Consider the following 11,888-nt stretch of genomic DNA (forward strand, 5'->3'; position numbering starts at 1 on the left):
TACTCCCTTATTTATTTTTTTCTAAATGAAATGACCTAGAAACTTGCCTTGTGCAAATAAGAATATGCTAAATTCCTGATCGACTGTGCAAAGACCTAATTCTTTTATGTATTAAAATGTCTGTGGCTGAGTTTTACCTTGAGAGAGGAACAGAAGTTATTTTGAAAAGTCTAGAAATCCTAAAAGCACAGGATATTTCAAAAAGTTGTGTTATGAAAAGTATAAGCCTGATAATGACATTAAATGAGTTTACAACTGACAGCAGAGGCCACGTGAAGTCCTTCTCAACCCTTGGTCTGTGGCTCTTCAAAACACAGTGCAGTAAAAAATGTCTCTATCCTTTATAGCTTGGGGACACTGTATTAAAAAACATTAAAAGCAGCACCACATTTTGATTTTCTTCAATTTTTAAACAAGTTCAGGACTTTAAATATTAATACTTAGCAGTGGTTGAGGAGCATAATTAGCAGCTGCTTTATATCCAAGGGGTGTCCATCAGTATTATGGAAAAGCCCAGTAACTGGAAGGGCTGTTAGAGAGGGAAAGGATGAAATCTCCAAAACCCAGAAATAAAGTTATAATTTGATAATGCTGTGGCACTTCCTCAATTTGCTTCTGGGAATTCGAAGTGGTGCCCTAATATTTGAGTGTCTCCACATCCTTCCCTTCTCAGCATCCTTCTGCCCAGGCCTGGATGGGGAAATCTGTTGGATGGGAGGTGGAATGGCTGCTCCTTGTCTCCAGACTTTAGTTCTCCTGACTTTGTGCATTCATTCCCCTGTGGACGTGCCTTTGCTGCCTGTCTGCATGGCTTTTGTAGGCACAACTTCCATCACTCCCTGTGTGGGGAAAAACAAATGCCAAAATTAAAAGTCCCATCTCATATTTGTTTGTAGTTCATCTCCCGTTGCCTTCAGCAGCTGCCTCCTGGTTCTAACACAATGAAATTAGTGAGCAACAGCTGTGCACTCCTTTCATCCCCACCGCTGTAGATTTGGAAACCTGAGGAAAACATAAATCCATCCACCCTGTGCCTTCTTGGGAGAATCTGGGACTTTGTGGCCCTTTCTCAGGAGGGAACATCCCTTGTCACGGAGTCACAGAGTGGTTTAGGTTGGAAGGGATATTAAAGCTCATCCCCTTCCACCCCTGCCCGGGGCAGGGACACCTCCCACTGTCCCAGGCTGCTCCCAGCCCCAATGTCCAGCCTGGCCTTGGGCACTGCCAGGGATCCAGGGGCAGCCCCAGCTGCTCTGGGCACCCTGTGCCAGGGCCTGCCCACCCTCCCAGGGAACAATTCCTGCCCAATATTCCATCTATCCCTGCCCTCTGGCAGTGGGAAAATAAAAGCCTCTCTCCATTTTTCTTCCAAGCTCTCTTAAAATATTGAAGGCCACAAGAAATTCTCCCTGGAGCCTTCTCTTCTCCAGGCTGTCCCTTTGGTGGCCCTTCCCGTAGCTCCTGCCATCTGTGATGTCCTGCTCAAGCTGTGGAGACTCCATTTAGTTATGGAATTCAGTTTTACTTCCCTGTGAGCTGATGGAAACCAAATCTTGCATTGAAGCCTGGTAGAAAACATCACCAGTGCTTTACTTGTGAGCTCAGCTTGTCCTCAGGACAATGAGCTGGGGTGATGAGCTAACAAGGTTTGTTTGTTTGGAAGTGTAATTTTATTATTTCACATCGATTACCAAGCGACAGATAAGCTCTGCAGCAATTGATTGTCTAAATGAGGGGCTTGATATCCTGTGGGAGAGCTCCTGGGGACTGGAGGTGGTGGTAAATGGGCAGGTGGTGGCATCATGAAAGCTGACACGTCGTGTCACACACGTTTCTGTTGGCTGGGACAAGGGACACCAGGTCTGAAGTGGGGGGGCAATGGACAAACCCCTTGCTGTTGTCACTGTAGAATCCCTGAGTGGTTTGGCTTGGAAGGACCTTAAAGAGCAACAAGTTCCACCCCTGCCATGGGCAGGGACACCTTCCATGATCCCAGGTTGCTCCAAACCTCATCCAGCCTGGCCTTGATATTCCATAGGAGCTCATTTAACAGACAATTCATGATGCGGGGTTTTAAATAAAATTTTAATTTAACAGCCTTAAACTTTAAAATACTTTTTTTTTTGTTTGGCCTGCTTTTTATTACTTTTTTTTTTTTTTTTAATTTCAGGTGTTATCATAAATTACAAGGATAAGATTCCTGGCTAGAAAAAAACCCCAGTAACTGGAAAAATCAGAATGCTTGTATATGTTAATTTTGCCGTTTATTAAGGAAAGAAAGAGTTTTAATAATTTACAGGGATGCAATGAGTATTTGCCTTTTATATATTCATATTTATCACTTGCCTTGAATTGTAAACATATTAATTCCTGCCTACCAGTTAATGACTTTGGGTGATGTTTGTACTCTCTTTATGCAGAAATTGTCCATATACCTCACAGTTGCTTATAGGGACAGCCTAATCAGTGCTGCTTCCTTGGCTCTGAAAAACACTCTGTCTTGCTCTAAGTGGCTTTTCTGAGGTATTTTTAAAGCATTTTTTTAATAATCCTTAAATCTACTTCCTCAATAGATGATGAGTCTTTTTCAGCCATACCAAGGGAAGTTACGAATCTCATTTTTACCAAATGTCAAGAGTGGAATGAGTGTTGTAGGCTCTGCCATAACTTGGGGTTGGTTGATTTTCTGCTGTGGTTTCAGATGTTATGCCCCAAAAAGCCTTAGTTGTGATGGTTTTAACTGCATGGAAATTATGCCAGTAAAAGTACTTCCCAAACAATGATACTGTTGCATTAAAATAGGAATAAAACATTTCACTCGTTTTCAGACCTAAAGATGGGCCCTGGGATTAATTGGGATGTTTTGGTATTTTTCTTCTCCCATTTTTTGTATTTTTAGTTTATCTAAGTGTTACTGTAGCATATAGAAATACAGAAATATTTGAATTCTGTGATATTTTAATCATAGAATCACACAATGGTTTGGGCTAGGAGGGGCCTTAAAGAAAATTTAGTTCCACTCCCTGCCATTCCATTGAGGTTTTGCAGTAGCCTGTGCACTGATTTTAGGGTTTTTTTATTCTTTCCTAATACTTATTTTATCTTTTGAATCTGTCTCAAAGCTGCTTTGCCTGTGCTGGTTTGATTTTACTTCACCTTGGGACAGATTCCTGGGTCTCCACAACGGGGGTGAACCTGAGCAACAGAACCTGTTAAAGAGATTCTGCTTAGTCCTGTTGTTACTGATGGGAGGAAAAAATCTGGAGAAAGGGATGTGTATCATGGGACATCCATGCATTTTCTTGGAATGGTGTAGGAAGGGTGAGCTGAGCTCTTGGAGCAAACCAGCCCCTTCCCAGGACCATTCCCAGTCCTGCCCCTGCAGCCTGAGGAGCTGATTTTCACTTTGGAACGCTTTAAACGACTGATTTTAATCTTGGTTTGGATTTAATTACTTTTTCCAAGGAGAGATTAGTTCTCATTTAAGTGTGGATGTGTAATTAAAAAACACTTAAGTTGCTTTTGTTGCCCACACGCCGGGGCCGTACGTCCGGGGAAGCAATTCCAGAGCTGAATATCCATCTCTAATCCCGTTGTTAGTGCAGGAGTGTTGCTGTTAGAAGGTGAGAAACGACTCCTTATTTGGGAGGGATTTACTTCTTTCCCTTCTGATTTCTGCCAAAACAAAGTTGGGGAGGAAGATGAAATTCAGTTATAAATGGGACTTTATTTCGGTGGTGGAAAACCAGCACTCCAAAATGTTTTGTTGTTGCTGGAACACATGGAGTGTGCGGGATATCGTGAGGAAAATTGTCAAAACGTGTTTTGCACCTTTGGTATAGTGAGAAAATAGAAAAGTTATTCTCCTGAAGTGTTTTAGGTGGGTTTTGGTTGACTTGCAAGTACAGAGAAACCTGAATTCGCTTCATCTGGAAGCAGCAGAGCTTCCTGAGCAAAGATTCCATTCTTTCCTTCCAGGATATCCCTGAAATGTCCACGGCCAGGTGGGACGGGGTTTGGAGCAATCTGGGGTAGAGGAAGGTGTGTCCCTGCCCATGGCAGTGGCTGGAATGGGATGAGCTTTGAGGTCCCTCCCAACCCACACCAGTCTGGGATTCTGTCATCTTGGCTTTTCCATGGAGTGGAGAAGGGAATGAGATGTGTTTAACATGTTCAGCTTGTTTCTTAACTTCCAAATATATGTTATTGATCTAAATCAAGATAAAAGCAAAAATCGTGTGTGGGAGAGGAAATTCCCGTGTCCACACTGGTTTATTTACCTCAGGAAGTTGGTCCTTTACCTCAGTGATGGTCTCCTTTTGTCCTGCTGGGGTTGGATTTCTGCTGAGTTCAGGGAGGAACAGGATAAAGAGCCTTTTATCAGCAGCATCCTGTTGGAGTTTATTCTGCTGAACGTTTTGGTCATTGTCCCAAGTCGTAATAAAAGAGGGGTTTAATTAATTCACTTTTCCACAATTGAAAAGTTTGCTTGGATTGCAGCTTGGAGATTGATTTAATATTCTTTTCATGAGGCACCTTTGAAGCTCTTCTGGAGACTGCACATTCTTCAGCACTGGGCTGTCTGAGAGAATCCCCCAAAGTCTTCTGAGTTGCTGTGAGTTCAATAAGAAACAAAATTCAAATTTAATAATGTTTCAGAAGAACTGGGTCATTCTTGGAGACTCAGCCCACATATTCTCACGTTCAGGTTCTGCAGATGAGGCCTTCCCTGCTCCCTTTAATTAAATGCAGAGTATTAAGCAGGACTGTGTTCCTTGAGAGTGGGTAAAATGCAGATATGGCTGCTTCTCCAAACACCTGCAGACAGCTCTGGGAAAATACAGAAACCTTATGGATCTCTGTTGGAAAAGGGAAATGTTGTGGAAGATTTCCTCTGCTCCTGGCAAACCTTGCGCACATTTTCTAAAATGGAACAACCTGTAGAAGTTAAAGTAAAATTGTGCAAGAGACAATTTGTGCATGCGGGACAAAGATGAAACTCCTCTCCTCTGCTCTGGAGCCAGGCTGGGAGAATTGGGATTGTTCAGCCTGGAGAAGAGAAGGCTCCAAGGAGACTTCAGAGCCAATTCCGGACCTTAAAGGGGCTCCAGGAGAGCTCGGGAGGGACTTGGGACAAGAGATGGAGGGACAGGACACTGGGAATGGCTTCCCAGTGCCAGAGGGCAGGGATGGATGGGAGATTGGGAAGGAATTGTTCCCTGGGAGGGTGGGGAGGAGCTGGGATAGAATTCCCAGAGCAGCTGGGGCTGCCCCTGGATCCCTGGCAGTGCCCAAGGCCAGGCTGGACATTGGGGCTGGGAGCAGCCTGGGACAGTGGAAGGAGTCCCTGCCCATGGCAGGGGATGGAAGGGGATGGTGTGATTTGGGAGCCAGATTCCAAGGGAGCAGGGAGGGTAAGGACAATCCTGTAGGCAGAGAAGACCAATTCCACTCCTGTGAAATCCCCCGTTTGCTACTTCTGGGTATTAATCTTTCCAGCTCCTCTTATCTGTCAATATTGGAACAGAAATTCTCACTTGAAATGTGACCTGTCTGGAAATTGTATTTCTCTTATTTACCATATTGATACCTGCATTTGTGTAAATACCATTAATTTCACTGCCATAACATAAAATATCACAGAAAACTGAGCTTAAGTCAGAGAAGTCAGAACAAAGGACCAGCCTGTTACCAGTCTTCTTGCATTTCATCACTTCTCCTGCTCTTTGGGGAGGAGGGAATGAGAACATTGCCTGTGATGGGGATTTCATTTTGATGTCACACAAATGTGGAGAGAGCCCTGCCTTTATTTTTCCTACTGATGAGAGCCTGGCAGTAATTCCTGTCTGCAAGGACTGGGTCACCTTCTGCAGCTCTGAAAGCTGGGAACAGCACCACATCAGAGCCTGCTTCCCATAAACCTTCCAGTATCCACTCTGTGCTGTCCTAAAACCTCGGGAAGGGAACAGCCCCCGGGGTATGGTGTGATGGTTGATGTGCTGAGTGAACCAAAGGTAGGAATTAATTACAAAGTGCAAAAGCTTCCCCCACAGAGACCTCCTCCTGCAAGGAGCTTTTTAATCCAGGGATATCTAAACTGTGTGGTTTCATCAATTCAATTTGGATTGCACATCTTTCTTATCTCTCAGGCTCACTGAGCCCCTCAATAAAGCAGTTGCTAAATAATTTACGTTAAAACAGGCGAAGGAAAAGCACCAAAAGTGAGATAATTTGTCTTCAAAATAGCTGTTGCTTTTAGGAGTGTATTCATCTGGCAGCATCACCTGTCTGGTGCAAAGATTATCATTTAAAAGATAATTTATCTTCCCTCTTATTCCCATGATTTGTCACAGTGATACCTCAGTGCTGCAGAGACAATATCCCAAATTCTGTGGGCTATCCCAGTTACTGGGATTGCAGTGCATTGCAAACTGGGAGTGCCACTTGTCTCCAATTATCTTTTCTTTGTGTTTGCAAACCTTCAACTCTTTTCCTGCTCTGCATCAGTTTATTTACATGGCTTCCAGTATTGTTTGTGTTTGATAAATAGAATAGGGTTTCTCATTGCAATAGCTTTGTTTTTATTTTTCCTCCTCTGTGACTTCTTGAAGGGAATATCTGCAAGGGTATGGAGTGACAGGAAAACAGGGAATGACTTGAAAGTGAAGGAGGGGAGATTTAGATTGGATATTAGGCAGATATTCTTCCCTGTGAGGGTGGTGAGGCCCTGGCACCAGCATGGTTATATTCCCATATTCAGTGCTGCATTTTGTCAAAATTGTTTTAAAACCACTTTTTTACGGCTTTTCCTTTTTATTTTTTGCTGTTTGAGTACTGGCCATTCCCATAAATACAGTTGTTTTCTGTACTTTAGGACTGTATTTATAATTTTATTATCAGCATTAATAGATGTGTAAACCAAGATACCTGAAACAGATTTATTGAGGGCAGCTCTGTAGATTTTCAGTGAAATAATGTTTAGTGTAGCAGAGGGAGGAAAAAAAACCCACGAGGAAAGGCAATAGCATTTAGAAAACCAGGAATAAATGTACTGACCTTGAGAACTCCTAAGCACTCTGGGTTCCATTGAAGGGCGCTGTTCAATACTGACACTGTGTGCAGCTTTTAAAAGAGAAGCATTTTTTTGGTTAAAGTGGACTTTTTTTTTTGAAAAAGAGCCTTAGGAACATGATAAATGGTGTTGCTAAAACATCTCATTAATTTTTTTGCCTGCTTTTTACAGAAGTTGGTGCAAAGCACTTTTGAATCAGGGAACTCTTTGTGTCTATTCCCACTGTGTTACCATCAATTTTCTAACAAATACACCTTCTGCAAAGTGAATTTCAGTTGAGCTGCTGTGGTCTTGGAATCACAGAATCATGGAATGGTTTGGAAAAAACTTAAAGCCCACCCAGTGCCACCCCTGCCATGGCAGGGACGCCTCCCACTGTGCCAGGCTGCTCCCAGCCCCAATGTCCAGCCTGGCCTTGGGCACTGCCAGGGATCCAGGGGCAGCCCCAGCTGCTCTGGGCACCCTGTGCCAGGGCCTGCCCACCCTCCCAGGGAACAATTCCTTCCCAATCTCCCATCCAGCCCTGCCCTCTGGCACTGGGAAGCCATTCCCTGTGTCCTGTCCCTCCAGCTCCTTGTAAATATTCTCTCTGCATCTTTCTTGTTGGCTCCTTCAGGTCCTGGAAGGCCACAAATAAGGGCTAGGTTGTGGTTGTGATCTGTGTGAGGACCCTTTTGCTCTTCTTCCCAAAGGGGTTTCCCTGCATTCATTCCTGCAGGGACTCAGTGCTGGAAATGTTTTCCTTTCAAAACGAGTTTTCTGTTGACTGAGACTGAACTGTCAGAGATCAAATCAGGATCTGTAAAATACTTCTTGAGGTAAAACAAGGTTTGAAGACTAAATAAACTGATACTCACCTCTAAACTCCCATATCAGCGCTCTGCATTTTACATTTTGCATGGACTTTTCCTGCCTTGACCTAAAAGAGATTTTGCTGCTTAGGGAGGCTCTGAACTCCTTAAGTCACATCAGGTAAAGGAGGTAGCACATCTTTCCCAGAAGCTCTGCAAGCAAAGTTTGTCACTGCAAAATACCCTGCTGCATCTTGATGGGCAAAAAGATGCTTCAAAATAATGTTTGTGGCAGCAGGAAAACGCCCAGATATTTATCACTGCCATCCTTGCAGATGTGATCTTCTGTTTCTGCAAGGAAAAGGGGCTCCCATGTTTTATTCTCATGTTCAAGGGGCAGGATTTGGCCTAAGGAAATGGAAAATTCTGTGTATTCAGTAAAAAACGTGATAAATGGGAACATTTTGCACTTGTTTTTATCCTGCTACTGTAGCCACGAAATAATTTTTGTCTCTGAAGCTGCTGCTGAATTTACTGTCGGATTTTGTGTTACGAGAAAAGAAATGTTTTAATACTGGGAGAAACACATGTATGAATTTCTATACAGAGAGAAATGTATGTGCCCTAGGGGTGCTCTGCTTTTGGTTCTCTTTCCTGCCCTTCCTGGTGTGATGCTGCTGGGAAAAAACTTCAGGAATCAGCGTCAAACTCCCTTTGGGATACCCTGGAAGCTGAAAGTTCTATCCAGGTCTTTATCTATTTTATAAAATATTCTTTAAAAGAAGTAATGATGGAAGATCCTCTTATCCATGCTGGGTTGTGTAATACCTTTATACTATAAAATATATTACTTTATACATAAAATATATTACTGAAGTGAGCAAACTTGTCTGCAGACAAATCGGATTTTACATTTTCACTTGGCAAAAAGATGAAATTTGGGACGTTTTAGAGATGGATTTTTATCTTGTGAGTCCATAAGTGGAGACAATTTAATGAGTGGCTTCTAGAATTGATAACAACTGATTTTTTGTTCTTTATTTGTTGCTAATATAGAGAGAATACAAGTTGTAAGGAGAGAGAAAATGTCATTTTTTTAATCTTTAAAAAGTACCTGGGAATTGTGAGGGACTTAAATCCTTTTCAACAAAGTCAATTCTATGGAAATGTTCTGAAAGCCAAAATGTAGTGAATTAATTCAAGTGATTTTGTTTCAGGTTTTATATTTGTCCATTTATTTATTTAGCTGTGTAGTCCTTTAAAGCCATGTAAGGAAAAAAAGAAATGAAACTTTTCATCTATTCCTGACCGTGGTAACAGGGACATTTTAATGAGACATCACTTAACTGAGTGGAGGCTTGATTTGTCTCAGGTTTTCTCACTATACATAAAGAGCTTAATATTTCAATTTAAATATTTCACTGGGAGAAAATGGACAAGCCGGTTTAAAATGGGATCTTTTATCCCTGAGGGAGAAAAGTGTTGGCATGTGTGGTCTCTCCTGCAGGGAATTCTCATTCTGAAATTTCTCAGTGTTAATGTTACTTGTGGGGATTATTTAAAACTAAAATTTCCTTCTTGTATCTGTTCAAGAGCCATTTGAACATTGAGTATTTTATTTTAAAGGCGATTTAGGAAAATAGGTACTTTTGGAGCATTCCTGTGCCTCTTCAACTTTTCCTTCAGGACTGCATTTTATAGAAATCGGAAGTAATTTTACAGTTTGGAATTGCATATTCATTTTTTTAATATAAAATGTGTTTCTTAATAATCAGGCATCTTTTCCAAAGAAGAAAAGAGATGCTTTGCTGTTGGGTTTAGGTTTGTTTTCTTTTAATGGAGCTGAATTTTCACTCATGCTGCTTGGGAGCTGGATCTGGCTTCCCTTTGGACAGGCTTGCAGCTATCCTGGTCCCACGGTTTTGCTTTGGGAATACTTCAATCATAGAACAGAATCATGGAATCATCAAGGCTGGAAAACCCCTCTAAGATCATGGAATCCAACCATTCCCCGAGGCCACACTGCCATTTGTCCCCAGGTGTCACATCCACACAGCTTTGAAATCCCTCCAGGGATGGGCACTCCACTCCTGCCCTGGGCTGGACAAACCTTTTCCATGCAGGAATTTTCCCGATATCCACCCTGAGCCTGCCCTGGCCCAGCCTGAGGCCGTTCCCTCTCCTCCTGTCCCTGTTCCCTGCCAGCAGAGCCCGACCCCCCCGGCTGCCCCCTCCTGTCAGGGACTTGTGCAGAGCCACAAGGTCCCCCCTGAGCCTCCTTTGCTCCAGGCTCAGCCCCTTTCCCAGCTCCCTCAGCCGCTCCTGGGGCTCCAGCCCCTTCCCAGCTCCGTTCCCTGCCCTGGACACGCTCCAGCCCCTCCAGGTCCTTCTTGTCCTGAGGGTCCCAAACCTGTCCCCAGAATCTGAAGTTCCTCAGGAGTGCCAGCACAGGGCACAGTCCCTGCCCTGGGTTTGTGACTACACAATTCCTGGTCCAATCCAGGTGCCAGTGGCCTCTGGCACAGCTGGGCACACCTGGGCTCATTCCAAGCCCTCAGCACCCCCAGGGCTGTTCCTGCCGGGCACTTCCCAACCCCTCTGGCCCCGGACCGAAGGTGACCATCAGTGAAAGTGGCTTGGAAGGAAACAATCCAGGAGAGCCAGGAATTGTAGCAAACTGCTGGAAAAGGGCTTCTCTAGTGGATATTCTTTAATCATCTTCCTCTCTGTGTGACCACCTCATTTCTGAGCTTTGCAATAAGGAAAGACTTCAAGGGTAAGCCCTGACAGTATTTCAGCAAATAAACAGCTGATAAATACCCAGGACAATGGAAACCCCTTGCAGGACTGGCTGGATAAACACAGCTTTGCAGTTATTCCTATGGTTCAAATTGAAATTGATTTTTTTAGAGAATTAGGTACCTTTTTTGTATGTATTGCTTCCAGTGCTGGGCTGTAGATGATGACAATGAGCTCCAAATCCAACTAAAGATTAAAAATCAACTTAAGATTAAAAGCTAATCATGTTGTTCGCTATTGCTGACTAGTTAGTAGAGCTTATTAAAAGTACATCCAGTACAAATATTGCCTCTAAATAATTACAAACTTTTATTAGCATTGTAATTAAGAGAGGGCTGGCTGCAAGTGACACCTCACAAAGAAAATGATGCCTGGTAGTTGTACTTTCTTCCTAATATTAACTAGATTTTCCTTCCCAGCAGGGCCTTGAGCAGTGGTTTGCAGGTGGGGATCTGCAGATAAGTGTTGGAGCAGGGATGGCTGTGTGTGATGCAATGCCAGCTTCAAGGACCAGTTTTGTATCAAAGGAAGGGGGTTTATTACCAAGATAAACACTAAGATGAGCGTGAATCATTATTTATTGCAGGGAAGCAGGACGAGGTGCTCATAACTGGTCAAAGACCCTCGCCCTCTGGGGGCTCAGCCTGAGCTGAGATGACGAAATTAAACAAATTTCTGTAATTTTAACTAAAACTTACAGCACTACAGAATCCCTTCCTGTTGGTGTTCCGTTTCTATTTGCTTATTGTTTATTTTCCTGTATTTATTTTTAGCTCCAGCAGCCGTTCCAGGTCTTTAGCCAGCTCTCCTACTGGCATTTCCCCATTTGCACATGGACTCAAGAGTGTTTCACCAGCAGACATTCAATGTTGTTGTTCCTTTCTGATTCTCACTGTGCTAATTAAGAAGGTATTTTTGTATAATTATTAGTCCCTTCAGTGACACATCATTTCTGCTGGCTGGGGACTGTCAGAGCAGCTCCCCCTGTGCAGCCATGAGCTGCTCCCAGGGATTGTCAGGAGGTTGGAGGGATGCAGAAGGGGCAGAGATCACCAGGAGGTGCAGAGGAGATGGCAATCAAATTTATCCCCACCTCTGGCTGCTCCAAGAAATGAATATTAAAATGTGTTTGGAAGTTTACCAGTTAATCCACACCCATGGGAATGCTCACCTGGAGAGGAGAAGGCTCCAGGGAGAGCTCAGAGCCCCTTGCAGGGCCTAAAGGG

Source organism: Corvus kubaryi, unplaced genomic scaffold (assembly GCF_017639235.1).
Source record: "Corvus kubaryi isolate FWS band 111438036 unplaced genomic scaffold, C.kubaryi_AGA036_p1.0 138, whole genome shotgun sequence".
NCBI classification, from domain to species: domain Eukaryota; kingdom Metazoa; phylum Chordata; class Aves; order Passeriformes; family Corvidae; genus Corvus; species Corvus kubaryi.